Below are 9,134 nucleotides of genomic sequence, written 5' to 3' on the forward strand. Positions count from 1 at the left end.
CAATGTACTCCTTTAGCTCAGTGAACTTTGTTCCTATTCATATTCTGATTTCTACTTCTGTCATTTCAGCCATCTCAGCCTCAGCTGGTCTGAACCCTTGCTGGACAGGTGGTGCAGTCATTTGGAAGAAATAGGGCACTCTGGCTTTTTGAATTTTTAGCATTCTTACACTAATTCTTTCTCATTTGTGTGGGCTTATCTACCTTCAGTCTATGAGGTTGCTGACCTTTGGATGTGAAACAGCAAAGATGGCAGTCTGCCCCCTGCTCTGGGAGCTCTGTCCCAGGGAGGTACAGAACTGTTGCCAGCCCAAATGCACCTGTAGGAGGTGGTTGGATATGCTATTTAGGGGTCTCACCCAGTCATGAGGAATGGGATAGGATACCTGCTTGAAGAAGTAGTCTGGCCATGCTTTTATAGGGCAGGTGTGCTGTGCCAGAATACTGCTTCCACCCTCTTTTGCTTTGAACTCTCCCGAGGCTGTTGGTTGAAACAGCTTAGTTGCTCAAACAGCAAAGATGGCAGTCCACCCCTTCCTCCAGGAAACTCTTCCCCGGGAGGATTCCAATCTCTATCAGTCAGAGAACACCAGTGGGAGTGGCTGGAAGACCAGATTGCAAGTCCTGCCCAGTGAGGAGGAACGGATCAGAGACCTGATTAAAGAAGCAGTTTGGCCACGTTTTGGTAGAGCAGCTGTGCTGTGCTTAGGGATCCCTTCTGCTCCTGGTTGGACTCTCCAAGGCCTGCAGGCTGGAATGGCTGAGTTACCCAAACAACAAAGATGGTGGCCTTCCCCTTCCCCTGGGAACTCTGTCCCAGGTATGGGCAACACTGGCTGGAATTCCAAGCCAGTGGGTCTTATCCTGTGAGGCTCAGTGGAAGTGGGGCCCACAGACCATTGCTACTCAGCCCCCTTCCTAGAGGTATGTGTGGAGGCTCAACCCCCTGCCTTGTCTGAGTTGTAGTCACTTTTGCCAGTAAGCCCAGAGCTGGAGTATGTAAAGCTCCTGGGCCTCCATGCATGCCTGAGTAGCTGCTCTGCCGAGATTTCACACTGAGTGTCAGACTGAAGGTCCTGGTGGGGTGTTTTCATAAGAGGGTCTCCCAACCAAAGGGTTGCAAAGATCAGTGACAGAAGCGTGGTTTCCCGGGGTCAATCATTCACTCATGGCTTCCCTGGGTTGGGGAGGTTCTCCTGGCTCTGTGTCACTCCCAGGTGGGCTGTTGTCCTGTCTTGCTTTTCTCCTTTCTCTGTGGGTCGAGTAGTTTCCTTGATTAGTCCCAATGTGAGTAACTGGATTTTTCAGTTGAATTTGCTATATTTACTTGCCCCTTTTGTTTCTCTCTGTGAGAGGCATGCACCTTAGCTGCTTCTAGTCAGTCATCTTGTCCCAAATCCTTATTTTTTTATCACTGTGTAGATGTTACAGTGTCTTCTAGATTTTACTGTTCCTATTGAGATGTCATCTAAGAGGTTAAATGTAATTCTTCTGTAGATAATTACATATCCTTTTGCTGCTTAGAACATATCTTTGTTTTTGGGTTTCTGTAGTTTTATTATAATATGTCTAGGTGTGAATTTAGTTTTGTATATTCTATGTGGGGTTCACTGGACTTCCTGAATCTGAGGATTTATTTCTTTCATAATTTCTGAAATATTCTCAGCCTTTATATTTTTAATACCACCTATTTCTTACTCTTTCTATTATCTATTTCTGACATTACAATTTGATGAGTGTACAACCTGCATACCATATTCTCCATATCATTTAATTTCTCTTTCATATTTTTAATTTCTTTATTTCTCTGAATTCCATTCTTGTTAACTTATTCAAATATGTCTTCCTTTTTACTCCATCTCACTGTAGACACGATCACAATTATATCACAGGCTAAATTTATTAGGTAGTAGAGAGTGGTAAGTAGAACCTACTCAATCATTATATTCATCTCTTAATCCTTCAGAAGACGTCAACCCAAATTGACAGAGATAAACAACTATTTTATAGTATAAATATGCTTCTTGTGATAATCAGGATATAATTATGCTAAAATATTCACCATATAGCTAAAATTCAATTTAACAAGGTATTCTGTATTTTATCAGGCAATATTAATGGGAAGTCAATTTCTGCCACAGAAGCTGAGACAGGTATCAAAGATATCTGTGTGATGATGTAAATTAACTTGTTCTTCAGTGCTAACTCTAATAAATAAATGTAAATCTAAAGTTAGGACATATGAGCTGCCAAAGATTTTTATGCTATCTCTGAATGTGAAAGACATACTAATAAAATTTCCAGGTAATTTTCTACCTTGTGTATGGACAGGGGGAAGAATATTGGATATCAGACTTTTTCTAAATATTCAGGTCATAATTTATATATCACTGGGTAGAGGACAATTCCAGTTAGCAAGAAGTTACATAAAGCATTTTTCTCTCTAAACAAAGGGTGATTCTATTTTGGAGACTCATTCTTGGTGTTACAGATGCTTCCCTCCCCCCCGTGTGTGTGTGTGCGCGCGTGTGTGTGTGCCTGTGTGTCTGTGTGTGTGTTAAGAACACTAAACATGAGATTATCCCCTTGACACATTTTAAGTGCACAATAGAGTATTGTTAACTGTAGGCACAATGTCGTACAGCAGATGTTCAGAATGTATTCATCTTGTGTAACTGATACTATATAACTGGTAGACAGCAACTCCCCATTTTAAGGATACTCACTCTATTGTCTATTCTTTAAATTTTAGACGTTTTAAGATTACACAATTGTGGCAAACCAGATGTAATTATTATAACCCAACTGACCCAATGGAGACCCCAAATTACAGTTAGTGGAAAATAAAAATGCTGTTCACATTCTTTAGTCTTAATCTCAGAAAGTTAGAATAGTGTTTAGAAATTATAATATCTTGTCTGAAATTATCATATATACAGTGAGATAGTATTGAAATGGTGCTCATCAGCCAGAGTCATATTAAGCTATCAATTTGAATTATATGTACAGTGAAACATAATCTTTTTTGGTTTGACTAGCTAAGCACAATTCCAGACAGAGGATTCAAAATTATTCAGTTGGCATTTAACTCTCATTGGGGAAGCCTAAACTGACATCTTTAACTTGATATAAATATTACCGTTTAGGCAATTAATCTCTTGAAAAAATGCTAAGTCTCAGCAAAATTTTAAAATACAACAGTCGTCAGATACTTCTGTAACTAAGCTTATTTTAATATTATTGCCAATACTTTGAATTGGTTTAAATCATTAATTTGAATTAGTTTGTATCACTCTTTACTGTCTCAGGCCGGATATCTACTAAAGCCATAATTGAAGATTCTTTAAAAAGACATGTTGCAAATTAGGGCTACATATTGCATAGAAACAAGCAGATTAAATTCATGTGTCAATTTTATGTGCAAAATAAACATACCAAAGTACTTTGGGAATGTACAACTTGACTGTGCTTTTATAGCACTGCCCCAAGTGATTCTTTTATTTGCATGGTTGATAATTTGATCTGATCTTACTATTTCTAGATCTAATTCTCAACTTTCTTTCCTGTTCCACTGTTCTACATGTCTTTCTTTACATCAATATCACACTGTGTTGATTGTAGCTTTATAATAAGTCTTGAAATCTGGTAGTTTAAGGCTTTGAAGTTTGTTCTTGTTTTCAAAATTGTTTTGTCAGTTAGAGATCCATACAATTTACAAATAAATTTTAGCAGTCTTATAAATTTCAACAAAATAACCTGCTAATATTTTCACCTAGGTTGTGTTGACAGTATAGATACATTTGGGAATAAATGATATCTTAACAACATTGAGCCTTCCAGTGTATGTAGTATATTTCTCTACCTACTTAGTTTTTCTTTTATATATCTCACTAATGTTTTATAATTTCTGTGCATAAAATTTAGAATCAGCTTGTCAACGGCTACCAAAAAAAAAAAAAAAAAAAAAAGCTTCCTAGCAAGAAACCATATGACTCTCAAATCAATTTAGGTCTTCTTTAATTAGGTCTCTTAGCAATGTTGTTTTGTTCTCAGAGTACATATTTTATCAAACTTGTCCCAAAGTATTTCTGGTTTTGCGATGCTGTTGTAAATGGTATTTTTATATTATTAACTTTCAGATTATTAGTTGCCGGTATATAGAAATGCAATTGAGTTATGCATGTTGACCTTGTATTCTTCAACCCTGCTAAACTAATTTTTAGTTCTGGTATCTTTTTTATATACATATGCAATCATGTTGTCTAAAACATGTTAAAAGTACAAAATAGTTTTTCTACTTAAAAAAATCTGTATTCCCTTTTTTACTTGACTTATTACATTAGTTAGCATCTATGGTAAAAATTCAAATGGGAGTTTTGAGAAAAGATTTCCTTGGCTTAATCTCAATCTTGAGGGGAAGCACTGTCTTTCACCATTAAGTATGATGGTACTTATAGGTATTTTGTAGGTGCCCTTTACCAAGAAGAAGTTTCGTTCTATTCCTAGTTTGTTGAGAGGTTTTATCGTGAACATTTGGATTTTGTATAATGTTATTTCTGCAGTAAATGAGATGATCATATAGACTGTACTTTTTAGACTGTTAATATGATGAATGCTACTGATCAGTTTTCCAATATTAAACCAAACTTGCATGCCTGGGATAAACCCCATGTGGTTATAACCTACAATATTATTGGGCCAGGGGCAGTGGCTCATGCCTGTAATCCCAGCATTTTGGGAGGCCAAGGCAGGAGGACGGTTTGAACCAAGGAGTTCAAGACGAGTCTCGGCAACAAAGTGAAACCCCATCTTACCAAAAATTTTAAAGCAATTAGCTGGGTGTGGTGGTACATGTCTGTAGTCTTAGCTACTCAGAAGGTGGAGGCAGGAAGATCACTTGACCCCAGGAGGTTGAGGCTGCAGTGAACTGTGTTCATACCACTGCATTCCAGCCTGGGTGACAAGGCAAGACCTTGTCTCAAATAAATAAAATAAACATAACATATCATTTGTGTGTGTATGTACATATATAATACATATAGCATATATATATACATGCACACATATATATATGATTTGCTAAAATATTAGTAAAGATTTTTGTATCTATATTCACAATATATATTGATGTAGTCTTCTTGTAAACTTTGTTTTGTTTTATTTTTGTATCAGAGTACTGCTCACATTACAGAATGGTAGGAAAGTGTTTCCTCTGGTTCTTTTATTGGAGTAGATTGTGGAAAATTGATGTTATTACTTCTTTAAATGTTTGGTAGAATTCTGGGCCTGGAGTGTTCTTTCTGGGAAAGTTTTTACTAATATGTAGGGCTATAAAAACTATCTATTTCTTTACAAGAAACAGCATCAACTCCTACCTACATTCAGCAGTAAGAATGAGCCTCTACCACTGGATATTAATAGAGGCCAAGTGGAGAATCTGGAATTCCATTCCCATCTAGAAGAAATGAGGAAGTACCCCTCTTTTCCTGACAGCATGAGAGAAAAAAGATTTAAATAAGGTCCATAGTGTCATAACACCCAAAATGCCTAGGTTTCAATAAAAAATCATTTACAATACCTAGAACCAAGAAAATCTCTACCTAAATTAGAAAAGACAAGGCCATCTGAAATGACAAGAAAAAAAAAATCTTCCCTATAACAGCTGCAAGAGCACTGGTAAAATATGTCAAACAAAATTTTCAAAACTGGAAATTAACTAAATATTTGCAATAACTGAGAAGTGCTTATTCAAGAAAAATGTTGAATGTCAACAAGAAATGTGAACTTCATGGTGTTTTAACTTGCTCTTGTTATATCCCCCACTCTTTGCCTTCATGATATCCTTGGAAATGAATAGCCCCAGTGCTATAGTATCTGTGAAAACCAGCAACCTAGCAGCAAATGTGGGGTGGGAGTGGAGGATGCATTTGGAGATCCCCAAAAGCTTCACCCAGGGAATTACTACAATTTGACCTGTCTGGAAACTCACTGAAAAGCTTCATGCTCGAGGTTTATATTTATTTGACAAGACTCAGAGATCACTCTGAAAAACTCTATTGCCAAGGCATTTGTCAAAAACATCAGAGGCGAGTGTTTAACATAACAGCTGCCTTAGAAGAAGTTAGGGCTAATAAGAGGTTACAAAAGAATTCAAAAGAAAAAAACTGGAGAATGAGGGTTTCGTATAGGCCTTGGAAAACCTACAACATATTCTTGGGAATCTAGAAGGCCATGCATATGTCCAAGGCTTTGCACATACTCAAGAAAGACATGAGAAGGCCCTAATCTCTCACTTGTGGTTTTGCACAAGTAGGAAATGAAGGCAAAGGCAGAAATGTAAACTGCCTGCTGGAGCACTGAAGGTATATCTCAACACATACATAGAGCTTCTTGGTAAAGACTGGGAGACTTAATGGTTCATGGCATTTAAGGAAATCCCTACTTTATCATTGACTACTAAGCTAACTGAGCGGAGAATTTGCTGTACATGACAAAAAATACAGACTACAGAATTGGTTCAGTAAAGTCATTAAACAAACAACAACAAAAACAAACTAGCAACAAGAATAAATCCTAGTACATTAACAGCCTGCTGATGTTATTAATTCACACAAACTTAGTGGCTTAGGACAACACAAATTTATTATTTTATAGTTCTGGAAAGCAACACAAATTTATTATTTTATAGTTCTGGAAAGACCCATTCTAAAATGGGTCTTAGCTGACCAAAATCAAGTTATCAGCAAGAATATGTTCTTTCTGGATGTCTTAGGATGGAATCTTTTTTCTTACATTTTCCAGTTTCTAGATTCCACCTTCATTCCTTGTGTGGCCCCAGTCTTTTGTCATGCTACCATCTCTTAGGTTATCTCTTCTGATTTCCTCTTCCACTTTTACACAACCTTGTAATTACATTGGGCCACTCAGTTAATCCAGGATAATCTCCCTATTGTAAGGTCAGCATATTAGCAAAGTTGATTGCATAAGGAAACTTAATTCCCTTTTACAATATAATCTGTTATAATAGAAGATTCTGGGTAATTAGGACATTAAACATCTATGAGCAGTAATTACTTATGTTTGCCATACCTGTAGTAAGGGACACCTCATTGCCAGAATTGCTTCATTATATTATTTAAAATGTTCAGTTTTTAACAAAAATTATGAGAATGCAAAAAATAGATAATTATGGCCTATACACAGAAAAACATCCTACAATCAATAGAAACTTTTTCTGGAAGCATGAATATTGAACTTAGTAAACAAAGAATCTAAATCAGCCATTTTAAATATGTTCAATGAACTAAAGGAAACCATGTATAAAGAATTAAAAGAAAGTATGAAAACTATGTCTTCCAAAGTAGAGAATATCAATAAAGATATGAAAATTATTTTAAAAAGTATCGAAATTATGAAGAGAAGTACCACTAAAAAGAAAATTTTCACAAAGGAGCTCAACGGCAGGTTTGAACTAGCACGAAAAAGGAGTGAGCAAGATATAGATACATCAATTGATATTATACAGTCTGAGAAACAGAAAAAAAGATGAATAAAAATAAATAGAGCAACTTGAACCTATGGAACAACATCAAGAGCACCAACATAGGCATAAGATTCTAGGAGAGGAGAGAAGTGAGAAAGAAAGAACGTTGAAGACATCATCACCAAAATTATGAAATTTGGTGAAAAACATTAACCTACACATCCCAGAAGCTCAACGAACTCCAATTAGGATTAACACAGAGAGTCACAGCTGAGTGCATCATAGTCAAACTGTCAAAAAGGAAGGGCAAAGAAAAAATCTTAAAAGCTACAAGAGAGAAGTGACTCATCATATACAAGGCATCCTCAAAAATATAATGGCTGACTTCTCATCAGAAACCATGGAGGCCAAGATGTCATTGGGATGGCATATTCAAAATGATTAAATAGAAAGGCTGTCAAACCAGTATTTATATGTGGAAAAAACTACCCTTCAAAAATAAAAGAATAATTAAAACTTTATTTGATAAACATTGAGATAATATATCACTAGCAGATTTTACCTACAAGCAAAACAAACTAAATAACCAAATTACAAAATGGGTTTGAGGTAACATGTGAAGAAAAGGTTCTGCTACTGAAAAAAACGATTTTACAACACCATGTGGAAGATCTTAGTCCCTAGAAGAAAAATGTAGTTAACTATATCTGTAATTTATTTGGACAGTAATCCAATAAGCTATAGAGATCTGGCTTAGGTTGCTCCTGATAGAGTTTTCTGTGATCTGGTACAAGGAATACCATCACCACCAACTTTAGTGTCCACTAAAAAACTGAGGAGACTTCAGATGTTGTGCTTAATTCACTGAACATACTAGTCTGATGCCTCCTTGTATGTTTTTCCTAGTATGTTCTTCTATAATACTTATGTGTAACAAGAAGTGGTAAACTGAGGACATTATATGTATAGAAGACCCTCAGAAGACCTATAAGGAAATGCATGACATTAGGAAATAGCCAAGCATTGTATCACTGCAAGTGTGGATACCCTCTATTGTCTGTAACATGTGAATAGCCATTCAAATAGAGTTGAGCCCCACTGCACTCTCCAAATACTGGGACCACATTGAGGAGGCACTGGTCAAAGGTGATCATGATTGTGTGTATCTCATATCCATGCATGTTCAGTCATCATAATTATCTCCAAAAGAATTTTTAGAGCATTACACCTCACAGAAAGGTTGGATTCTGACATTGCAGCTTTTCTCACATGTTCTATTATATAGGCAGTTCTGGCTGTAAACAGTGCATATCTAAGTGGATCCTTCTAGTTACAATGTCAATGGTGCATATCAAACTGGAACTGGAAAAATGAGGTTTATGTCTTCTGATTTACATAAGATGATGGCGAATGGAATGATCAGACCTTCAGTAAACATGAGTTGTTAGCCCCTAAAGTATTGTACACAGTCCTTAACTGATATGTTTCATATCAAATGTGGAAGCCTACCCTACACAGACAATCTTGGGAATAAGAAAGAGGAACAAAGGTGTTACTCTAGCCTGAAAGGGTCTTGTTAAATAATGACTCCTGACTTCATTATTTAAAGTGCTGTTTTGAGCATAGAGAAGGTGGATGGGTGCAGGTTAGTG

This window comes from Piliocolobus tephrosceles, chromosome 12 (genome assembly GCF_002776525.5).
Source record: "Piliocolobus tephrosceles isolate RC106 chromosome 12, ASM277652v3, whole genome shotgun sequence".
Taxonomy (NCBI): Eukaryota; Metazoa; Chordata; class Mammalia; order Primates; family Cercopithecidae; genus Piliocolobus; species Piliocolobus tephrosceles.